A 12,658-nucleotide genomic window follows, 5' to 3' on the forward strand; every position below is an offset into this window, starting at 1 on the left:
AAAGAATTTTAGTTTGTAGTAAAGCCATGGAAAGATCATCTGTTCTACCTTTAGCATTCTAGAAAAGTAATTTATTATAAAGAAGTCTGGAATTTAGTATTTTTGGAACTTACTGCCCCAATTAACTAGGAAGAACCACAAGGGCAAGGAATATTATGCTGTGATGAGTATATTTATGAACCAAAAAATAAAATACACAAGTTCAGCATAGGACAAATATTTTAATTTGATAAGTCTTGGAAATTTGGAAATGGTAACGACTAGACTTTTGCATTTTTAAACTCCTCTTAATTCCTAGCACCATGAATTTCATGTTAGTATTAGTGAAAAAACATATTTCACCTGGCTTGGTGGCACACACCTATCATCTTAGCGGCTTGGAAGGCTGAGATAGGAGAATCACAAGTTCAAAGCCAGCCTCAGCAACTGTGAGGCACTAAGCAACTCAGTGAGATCCTGTCTCTAAATAAAATGCAAAATAGGGCCAAGGATGTGGCTCAGTGGTCGAGTACCACGTGTCCAATCCCTGGTTAAAAAAAAATCTATATCTCTATCTATCTATCTATCTATCTATCTATATATAGATATATAGATATATAATATATATCTATATATCTATATATATATAATATATATCTATTTCAATAAATTATTGAGTTAAAATATAATTAAAGTTGCACTTAATTTAAAAGAAATTAATTTTAGAGAAAGTAACTTTTCTTCTGGTTTCAGTGTTATGTTCTGTCTCCACAATTTAGAAAATTCTTCTGCTTATGAATTTTAAATTATAGGTTGGTAGTATAGAATAATTTATTCAGCATTTTGTGCTAAGCAAAAAAAAAACAAGTCTACTAAGTAAAATAAAAATATGAAGATATAAATCTACTTTAAACTGAGGATCCTACAAGTATGTAATCATATATGAAAATATTTAAGAGTCCCAATTTGATCACAAAATCATAATAAAACCTCCAAAGATCTATATTTTAATAAAAAGAGCATTTTTATATTATTCTACAAATAGAGCTTTGATTAAAATCTACAATGTAAATGGGAAAAAATGTGGTGCAAATTTTGAAATTTTAGTTAAAAGGAACTACAGCAATACTTAATATCTAAATAATCATTGATTTTCTCTGCTCAAGATCAACAGCATTTAAAAGTTTCTATTTTAATTTATTTCTTATTTATATATTAATTGAATATTATATAAAAATAACTTTTAAATCTCAATAAAGTTTATGTTTACATAACATTCAGTTAGTTTAATTGGCTAAATTTCCGTTAGTCAATCAGTTTCAGTAGTGAAAAATAATTGGGCAGATCAATTAACTAATCAATGTTATTTCCAAGAGCTGGACAATAATATTGTGTAAATTTTATTGCATTTGTAGAGTCACTTAAGTAAGTAGACATTTTAGTGTTTTCTTACTACAATAGTTCTTTTCTTTTGACATAAGAAGACTTCTGTGTTCTGCTTTGGTTTTCATTAAAGGAACCATTTATTTTACTGCATATTTTAGATTTGATTCTCAAAGTAGCTTACTGGAATAAAATTTGTAAACTCATGCCCCTTAGTTGCCAATATTCCATGTTGGAAAATAAAATTAGCAGTTTTACTTCAAAAAAAGAAAAAGTTGCTTAATACTCTAGGTTTGCATGCTCATATATGAATTCTGTGGGAATAAAAATTACTCTTTGTACCAGGGCTTCAGTGTTCATTTGATGGAGAGAGCTGATAGTTTTTAATCGTCATTACTTAATATCTAACAAATAGCCGCTTCTTCAGTATAATAATAATGTTGGTGAACTTATTCTTTTATAAGATAAATATGCTACAATTTTAGGTCTATAGAAATCATAAACTTAAAAATTCAGAGTTTCTTTTTATAATTTAACAAAGTTTCTCCTTCATTTTTCCTTTGAATTTATTTACTTGTATTTAAATGTTTGTTACAACACCCCCTCTCCTCTCACTGTAGCAGTTATTAAGCTATTAATTTTCACTTTAACCCTCCTTTCTCTTCAGGCTGACTGGAATTATTGAGAACCACATTTCTCAGTTACCAGCTGGGTTCCTGATAAGGAGGACAAGACTGAGATGGGGAATCTGAGACAGAGAAGGTACTTTATTCTTCCCATTTGCTGCCTGTTCCTGTTGGCATTGCTCCTGCAGTTGCTTTTTACTCTGGTTCCTGAAAGCACTGTTTGTTCCACCAACTAGAACTACCAGCCTCAGTGAATTCTTCGGGAATACTATCAATAATTGGCTGACACTCTCTGGAGGTCCTTCTCCTTTTTTTCATATTTTTTAAATTTATTTATTTATTTATTTATTTTCTAAATATATATATATATATATATATATATATATATATATATATATATATATATATGACAGTATAATACATTTTGATTCATCGTACACAATCGCAGCACAACTTTTCATTTCTCTGGTTCTACACTATGTAGTGTCACAACATATGTTCAGTCATACATGTTGCTAGTGTAATGATGTTCATCTCATTCCATCATCCATCATCTTTCCTGCCAGCATGCACCCTCCCTCTCCTCCTTTCCCTTTGTCCAATCACAGTTCCTTCGTTTTTCCCATACCCCCACACCCCATTATGGACCTTCTTAAGCATTCAGGGGCCCTCCTGAGCTTCTGAGGCTCTAGCAACAGCTCTGCAGTGTCTCCTCCTCAGAGATCTGAGGCCCAGAGCCACAGGTGGGGCCTCTCCTTTAAAAGTTGTTGTCTGTAGTCCAACGTCAACCACTTTCCTTCATTTTTCTAGCCTTAATTGTGGTAACTCTGTTCCTCAGTTACCACCTCTGTGATATCTTATTGTTCTCCACTTGCCTTTTCAGTTCTTTAATACTTGCAATCAAATTCTCATGTTAAAATTTTTCTCTGTTAAGACATCTGGTGCATATTTTCCTGGCTGGATCCTCACTGTTATCCTTACTATTCATGACTGATCATAGTTATCTGAGTATTTTCAAGTATAAGGCAATACAAAGAATAAAATAAAAGGTAAACTTTAGTTTTGAAAGCAATCATTTAACACCTATATTATGTTTTATTTCACATTGACTCTATTATACCTAATTGAAAATCAAGCAATTTTAAAAATGTAGATTTGAATTGATTTTAAAGAAAATCTAAACCTAGTTGTAATTTGGTAAAGCACCTGGAAATCATAGTGCTCTTTGGAAGTTTTCATATCCATAAGGAAAGACTATAAAATACTGGAATATTCAGATGCACTGGAAATACTTTTACCACCATTATTATAACTACATAAAAATGGTTCAAAAATGTATTATGTTCTGGGGGTTGGAGTTATAGCTCAGTGGTAGAGCACTTGCCTAGCTTGTGTGAGGCACTGCGTTCAATTCTCAGCACTGCATATAAACAAATAAAATAAAGGTCCACCAACAACTAAAAAAATATTTTTTAAAAAATGCATTATGTTCTAAAATATGATAAAGATGATTGTGTAACATGATTTGTCATTTCTAATTGCTTCCACTAATATTATTTAAGTACTCATTCATATATGCTATAATTTGCTGATACTATTGATTAGTAAGTGGTAACAAATATTAAAGAAATATTATTTTTTTTCTTTTTTTCTTTTTTTTTTTATTGGTTGTTCACAACATTACAAAGCTCTTGACATAACCCACTTCATACATTGGACTGAAGTGGGTTATGAAGCCCCAATTTTACCCCAAATGCAGCTTGCAGAGTCACATCGGTTACACCTCCACATTTTTACATAATGTCCTATTGGTAATTGTTGTATTCTGCTACCTTTCCTATCCCCTACTATCCCCCCTCCCCTCCCCTCCCAGCTTCTCTCTCTACCCCATCTAATGTAATTCATTTCTCTCCTTGTTTATTTTCCCATTCCCTCACAACCTCTTGTATGTAATTTTGTATAGCAATGAGGGTCTCCCTTCATTTCCATGCAATTTCCCTTTTCTCACCCTTTCCCTCCCATCTCATGTCTCTGTTTAATGTTAATCTTTTCTTCCTACTCTTCCTCCCTGCTCTGTTCATAGTTGCTCTCATTATATCAAAGACGACATTTGGTATTTGTTTTTTAGGGATTGGCTAGCTTCACTAAGCATAATCTGCTCTAGTGCCATCCATTTCCCTGCAAATTCTATGATTTTGTCATTTTTTATTGCTGCATAGTACTCCATTGTGTATAGATGCCACATTTTTTTATCCATTCATCTACTGAGGGGCATCTGGGTTGGTTCCACAGTCTAGCAATTGTGAATTGTGCTGCTATGAACATCGATGTGGCAGTATCCCTGTAGCATGCTCTTTTAAGGTCTTCACGGAATAGTCCAAGAAGGGCAATAGCAGGGTCAAATGGTGGTTCCATTCCCATCTTTCCCAGGAATCTCCAAACTGCTTTCCAAATTGGCCGCACCAATTTGCAGTCCCACCAGCAATGTACAAGTGTACCCTTTTCTCCACAGCCTCTCCAGCACTTATTGTTGTTTGACTTCATAGTGGCTGCCAATCTTACTGGAGTGAAATGGTATCTTAGGGTGGTTTTGATTTGCATTTCTCTGACTGCTAGAGATGGTGAGCATTTTTTCATGTACTTATTGATTGATTGTATATCCTCCTCTGAGAAGTGTCTGTACAGGTCCTTGGCCCATTTGTTGATTGGGTTAGTTGTTGTCTTATTGTCTAATTTTTTGAGTTCTTTGTATACTCTGGATATTAGGGCTCTATCTGAAGTGTGAGGAGTAAAGATTTGTTCCCAGGATGTAGGCTCCCTGTTTACCTCTCTTATTGTTTCTCTTGCTGAGAAAAAACTTTTAAGTTTAATTAAGTCCCATTTGTTGATTCTTGTTGTTAACTCTTGTGCTATGGGTGTCCTATTAAGGAATTTGGAGCCCGACCCCACAATTTGTAGATCGGATCCAACTTTGTCTTCTATCAGATGCAGAGTCTCTGGTTTGATATCAAGTTCCTTGATCCATTTTGAGTTAACTTTTGTGCATGGCGAGAGAAAGGGGTTCAGTTTCATTTTGTTGCATATGGATTTCCAGTTTTCCCAACACCATTTGTTGAAGATGCTATCCTTCCTCCATTGCATGCTTTTAGCCCCTTTATCAAATATAAGATAGTTGTAACTTTGTGGATCAGTCTCTGTGTCCTCTATTCTAAACCATTGGTCCACCCGCCTGTTTTGGTACCAGTACCATGCTGTTTTTGTCACTATTGCTTTGTAATATAGTTTGAAATCTGGTATCGCTATACCGCCTGATTCACACTTCCTGTTTAGAATTGCTTTTGCTATTCTGGGTCTTTTATTTTTCCATATGAATTTCATGATTGCTTTGTCAATTTCTACAAGATATGCCGTTGGGATTTTGATTGGCATTGCATTAAACCTATAGAGAACTTTTGGTAATATCGCCATTTTGATGATGTTAGTTCTGCCTATCCATGAACAGGGTATGTTTTTCCATCTTCTAAGATCTTCATCAACTTCTCTCTTTAGGGTTCTGTAGTTTTCATTATATAAATCTTTCACCTCTTTTGTTAGGTTAATTCCCAAGTATTTTATTTTTTTTGAGGATATCTTGAATGGAGTGTTTTTCCTCATTTCCGTTTCCGAAGATTTGTCGCTGATATACAGAAATGCCTTTGATTTATGCGTGTTGATTTTATATCCTGCCACTTTGCTGAATTCATTTATTAGTTCTAGTAGTTTCTTTGTAGACTCTTTTGGGTCTTCTAGGTATAGAATCATGTCATCTGCAAATAGTGATAATTTAAGTTCTTCTTTTCTAATTTTTATGCCTTTAATTTCTTTCGTCTGTCTAATTGCTCTGGCCAGTGTTTCGAGAACTATATTGAATAGAAGTGGAGATAGAGGGCATCCCTGTCTTGTTCCGGATTTTAGAGGGAATGCCTTCAACTTTTGTCCATTCAGAATGATGCTGGCCTGAGGCTTAGCATAGATAGCTTTTACAATGTCAAGGTAGGTTCCTGTTATCCCTAATTTTTCTAATGTTTTGAACATAAAGGGATGCTGTACTTTGTCAAATGCTTTCTCTGCATCTATCGAGATGATCATATGGTTCTTATCTTTAAGTCTATTGATGTGGTGAATAACATTTATTGATTTCCGTATGTTGAACCATCCTTGCATCCCAGGGATGAATCCTACTTGGTCATGGTGCACAATTTTTTTGATGTGTTTTTGTATTCGATTCGCCAGAATTTTATTGAGGATTTTTGCATCTAGGTTCATTAGAGATATTGGTCTGTAGTTTTCTTTCTTTGAGGTGTCTTTGTCTGGTTTCGGAATCAGGGTGACGTTGGCCTCATAGAATGAGTTTGGAAGAGCTCCCTCTTTTTCTATTTCCTGAAATAACTTGAAAAGTATTGGTTTTAATTCTTCTTTAAAGGTTTTGTAAAACTCCGCTGTATATCCATCCGGTCCTGGGCTTTTCTTGGTTGGTAGTCTTTTGATGGCTTCTTCAATTTCATCCATTGATATTGGTCTGTTCAAATTGTGTGTATCCTCCTGACTCAGTCTGGGCAAATCATATGACTTAAGAAATTTATCGATGTCTTCACTATCTTCTATTTTGTTGGAATATAGGTTTTCAAAATAATTTCTAATTGTCTTCTGTATTTCTGTAGGATCTGTTGTAATATTGCCTTTTTCATCCCGTATGTTAGTAATTTGAGTTCTCTCTCTTCTTCTCTTCGTTAGCATGGCTAAAGGTCTGTCGATCTTATTTATTTTTTCGAAGAACCAACTTTTAGTTTTGTTAATTTTTTCAATAGTTTCTTTTGTTTCAATTTCATTGATTTCCGCTCTAATTTTAATTATTTCTAGCCTTCTGCTACATTTGCTGTTGTTTTGCTCTTCCTTTTCTAGGGCTTTGAGGTGAAGTGTGAGCTCATTTATTTGTTGGTTTTTTTCTTTTTTTGAGGAATGACCACCAGGCGATGAATTTTCCTCTTAAAACTGCTTTCATTGTGTCCCATAGATTCCGATATGTTGTGTCTGTATTTTCATTTATCTCTAAGAATTTTTTAATTTCCTCCTTTATGTCTTCTGTAACCCATTGATCATTCAGTAACATATTGTTCATGTTCCATGTGATGTAGGATTTTTCCTTCCTTCTTTTATCATTGATTTCCAGTTTCATTCCATTATGATCAGATAAAATGCATGGTATTATCTCCACCCCTTTATATTTACTGAGGGTTGCCCTATGGCATAATATATGGTCTATTTTTGAGAAGGATCCATGTGCTGCTGAGAAAAAAGTATATCCATTTGATGATGGTTGATATATTCTATATATGTCAGTTAAGTCTAGGTTGTTGATTGTGATATTGAGTTCTATAGTTTCTTTATTCAATTTTTGTTTGGAGGATCTGTCCAACGGTGAAAGAGGTGTGTTGAAGTCACCCATAATTATTGTGTTGTGGTCTATTTGATTCTTGAACTTGAGGAGAGTTTGTTTTATGAATGTCGCAGCACCATTGTTTGGTGCATAAATATTGATAATTGTTATGTCTTGTTGGTGAATGGTTCCTTTTAACAGTATATAATGACCTTCTTTATCCCTTTTGATTAACTTAGTCTTGAAGTCGATTTTATTCGATATGAGGATGGCCACTCCTGCTTGCTTACGAGAACTGTGTGCGTGGTATATTTTTTCCCATCCTTTCACCTTCAGCCTGTGTATGTCTCTTCCAATCAGATGTGTCTCCTGGAGGCAGCATATTGTTGGATTTGTTTTTTTAATCCATGATACCAGCCTATGTCGCTTTATTGGAGAGTTTAGGCCGTTAACATTCAGAGTTACTATTGATATATGGTTTGAACTTCCATCCATGTTTGAATGTTTATCCTTTTTTTTTTTAATATTTAGTTTGTTTCTCCGTGATTATCTTTCCCCTCGCCCTCTGTCTTTACTGAGGCACTTCCCACTGATGGTTTTGGTTATTGTTTTTCATCTCTTCCTCGTGTAGTGTTTTGCTCAAAATGCTTTGCAATGCAGGTTTTCTGGCTGCAAATTCTTTTAGCTTTTGTTTATCATGAAAGATTTTTATTTCGTTGTCGTATCTGAAGCTTAATTTTGCTGGATACAGAATTCTTGGTTGGCATCCATTGTCTTTCAGTGTTTGAAATACGTTGTTCCAGGATCTTCTCGCTTTCAGCGTCTGTGATGAAAAATCCGTTGTCAACCTTATTGGTTTACCCCTAAATGTAATCTGTCTCTTTTCTCTTGTAGCTTTTAATATTTTCTCCTTGTTCTGTATATTGGATAGCTTCATAACAATGTGTCTTGGCGTTGGTCTACTGTGATTTTGTGTGCTCGGTGTCCTGTATGCATCTACAATTTGTATATCTGTTTCCTTTTTTATTTCTGGAAAGTTTTCTGTAATTATCTCATTCAGCAGGTTATTCAATCCCTTGGCATGAATCTCTGTGCCTTCCTCTATCCCGATGACTCGTAAGTTTGGTTTTTTTAAGTTATCCAAAATCTCTTGGATGTTTTTCTCGTGATTTTTAACCAGCCTATCTGAGTTGGCTAGACTCTTTTCAAGTTGATATATTTTGTCTTCATTATCTGACGTTCTGGCTTCTACTTGCTCCACTCTGTTAGTGATACTCTCGATTGAGTTTTTAATTTGGTTTATCGTTTCCTTCATTTCTAGAATTACTGTTTGATTATTTTTTATAATCTCTATCTCCTTATAAAGATGCTTAACTTCTTCTTTTAGCTGTTTATGTAACTCATTCTCAATGTGTTCTTTCGCTGCTTGAATTTGCTGTCTCGTATCCTCTTTGAGGTTCCATTCCATCTGTCTAAGGTGTTCCTTGAGGTCTTTATATGACCATTTTTCTGATGACTCTAGGTCCTCCTGAATATTTAGGCTGTCCTGCATTGCTTGTACTCCTCTTCTTCCTTGCTTCTTGAAGCTGCTCATGTTGCTTCTTGTTCTGGTTGACTGCTGGGTTACTTTTATTTTCCTATAAATTTATTTGATGCTAGGGAGGAAAGATATTAGAAGGGAAGGGAAGGAGTCACTAAGGAGAATGAGAGTAGGCAGGTAGAATTCAAGGAAGGGGGGATAAGAAAAATGAAAAGACAAAAGAAGAAAGAAATAGGAACTAAAAAAGAACAAAAATTTAAAAAAATATTAATAATAATTAAAAAAATAAAATTGAGATTAGAAGAGAAAGAAGGAGGAAAAAAAGAGAAAAGAAAGAAAAAACAAGATTGAAAAATGAAGATGAAAGAAAAACCCCAATCAATCAAAAAAAAAAAAAAACAATAACAAAGACTAATAAATGCCGTCTTAGAGTTTGATTAACTTCTCTTCCACTAGGTGGCGCTGTGCCCCCCAGGTCAAGTCTTTCCCGTCAGTACGCGGGAACCAATCACTGTGCAGCAGCTCCTCCCAGACTGGGCGAGTCTCCAATCCTGAGTGCCTAGGGCCTCCTCTTGTGTCCAAACACTTCCACTTTTCCTCTAGCCAGGCCCCTCTCACCACAATACTGGCTACAGGCCAGGTCTGCTGCTCCCGGGAGCCCTGTTTTCATGAACGACTGGGCTCACTCCTCCAGATTGCCATTCCCTCAGACCCTATGCTTGTAGAGCTTGGTGCTGAGAATCCTCAGCGAATTTTGCTTGCCCTCCTGTAGCCACACCCCCGTAGCTGGTGCAAGAGACCTCAACAGCCAGCCCTGGAGGGAGCGGCAGTCCCGCAGCACCTCTGACTCCCTTGGGCTGGCTGTAGCACTCTCGGGAGAGCTGGGAGGGGCTCTTAAGGTTTCCCTGATGCGTGGAGAGGGAGAACCAGGAGACCACACACCTGCTGCAGCAGGCTTCAATGAATTTATCTCCTCCGCCGCAGTCCTGCCATGCCAGCCCTCTGCCACAGTGGTGTCCTCAGCAAACGGCTGCAGTTCGCCTCCCCCTGCCGGGCGACCAACGCCTCGGGCGGGTCCCCACTGTCTCCCAAGCCCCGCCTGGACCCTGCGGCCACTACCCACGAAGGCCCGGCAGGCATCCACCAATGAGAAGCGCTGACCAGCTGCCTCAGCCGGATAGCTTAATGCTGAGTCGCAGCTGTCTGTCTTAGCTTTTCAGACGCGGTGGTGCGGGGCACGGAACAGGAGGGGCTTACTCACTTCCCGCCGCCAACTTTCTCCTCTCGCTATTTCGGGATGATGGCGGGGTGCTGGCTCACTCTCCGGTGTGTCTCTGCCTCGAGCTCCCGCGCCTCTCTCCGCCGCGGTTTCTACAGCCGGCGCTGCCCTGTTCACTCTTTCCGCCCCCGGCGTTCCCGGCTTCTAGCCGCACCGCGGCCCGGTCCGTGTCTTTATGGCTCGCGGCGCCCGGGGCCGGGGAGGCGACGGCCTGACTCCGGCAAGTATCACAGTCCCCAGGCCCCGAGTCCCGGCGGCCACACACCGACACTTCTAATAGACCTACCAGATCCCTGCAGGACCCCTCTTCATGGAATTCTGCTAGAAGTTCCTCAGTGTGAAGACTGCCGCTGTTCCAAAGGGTCTTTTTGATCCCGTTAGTGCAGAGACATCAGAGTCGCTGCTTCCTCCTCGGCGGCCATGTTCCCTCCCCTCCCAGGGATTAAGAAATATTATTAAGAAAAAATATTAAAATTAAGAAAATTATACACATTGTTCACTTTTATTGCTAGAGTAAGAGTAACTCAATCCAGTCCCTGAAGTTGAGAACCATCTCTGAGACTCACTCTAACATCTCCTTTTTAAAAAGACATGTCTTTCGAAGGACTTATAGTCATTAAATTATAGTCAAAATCCTGATAGAACAAGCCTCCTTTTTTGTTTTACGGAAAACATTTGCTGTTAGTATACAATGTGATATATTGTTTATTTACTGTCATTTTAGATTATTAACAAAATTCTCAATAATATATGGTAAAAATTGGCATAAAATTAGCACACAGAAATTTTACCTCTCAATTTACAATATAGATGCTACTAACTTTAAAGGAGATATGTATGGAGGTGCTTACCCATGGTAGAATTTATATACAAAATTCAAATTTACAATCACTAACTTTAACAAAATATAAATTCAGCTTCTCATCCGTCTCACTAGAATCACTGCCACACTCAAGGCAGGGCAGCAGGCATGTCTGTTTACATGTGAGAACCACAAAAGTCAACTAAGGTCCTGGATGCTTGGTCTCTGGTCCAGACTCAAATCACTCCCACGGTTAGTTTCTCCCTTTTCTTTATCATTGACCTTTCTGAAAGCACCTCTGTCTTAGTGTATATTTGCATGCCTTTCTAAATCCTATTGACTTTGGATTCTTTAAGAGCAGGAATGATATTTTTCTCTTAGTATCTCTTGTTCCTATAAAATAGCATTGACAAAAGAAAAATATTAATAATGTTATTATGATATCTGAGTTAAAAATTATCTTCTGGATACCACACTCCTTCAAAATAAGTTTTTCCCACTAAATTTTATTCATGAGTTGTATCAGTCAACTTTCTGTTACTGCAATAAATATCTGTGGTAACCAGCTTATAAAAAATTATTTTGACTCAGAGTTTTGGACTTTTATTTTTTTTAATTTGTTTTAATTATTTACACATGATAGTACAATGATCTTGACATATCATACATTTGAATCAGATGGGATATAATTTCTCATTTTTTTCTGAGTGTACAGGTTGCAGAATTACATTGGTTATGCAGTCACACATACACCCACAGCAATAATAATGTCTGTTTTATTCTGCTGCCCTTCCATTCCCCCCTTCTCCTCCCCTTCCCTCCCATCACTTCTCTCTACCCAGTCTAATGTGACCCACTTCTTTTTTTTTTCCCTCACATCGTCGCACCTGTATTCTGTATAACGAAGGGGGTCTCCTTCCCTCCTCCGTGCAATTCCCCTTCTCCCTCCCTTTCCCTCTCACCTCTCTTCCCTATCTAGAGGTAATTTTCTTCTCATGCTCTTCCTCCCTACCCCATTTTGAGTCACCTCCCTTATATCAGAGAGAAGATAAATTCATGATCAGCTATCCCTGTTGATTTGGGTCTATGGTGGTGCATTATGGCAGGGATGTATGGCAGGACAAACTTGTTTATTTTATGAGAGAAAAACAAGAATGTGGAGAGAAACAGGAATCCCACAATCCTCTATAAGGTCAGCCACCAATGACCTAAAAACTCTTGCTGGACTCCACCTTTAAGTTTCTATCACCCTGCAGTAGTACCAAGCTTAGGACCAAGATTTTAATCCATAAGCCTTTGAAGAACATTTAATATCAAAATTAGAGCATGAGCCATGGAAGACTGTAATTTGCGTATGTCCTCATGACCAATATAACCTCCTTTCTTTACAAGAAAAGCTTTTGTGCATAGGAGGAGGAGGAGGAGGAGGAGGAGGAGGAGGAGGAGGAGGAGGAGGAGGAGAAAAGTCAATCCTAATCTATTTTTTCCTCAAATTTAGACAGCTGTCTATATCTCATGCTGTGTTTGCCTTCCTCATAAATAAATAAATTAATTAAATAAATAAACAAATAAATAAATAAATATGAAAGATTGAAGATTGTCTTTAATATGGAAAATTTCAAAATATTTTATC

Source organism: Spermophilus citellus (assembly GCF_964194105.1).
Source record: "Spermophilus citellus genome assembly, chromosome: 3".
NCBI classification, from domain to species: domain Eukaryota; kingdom Metazoa; phylum Chordata; class Mammalia; order Rodentia; family Sciuridae; genus Spermophilus; species Spermophilus citellus.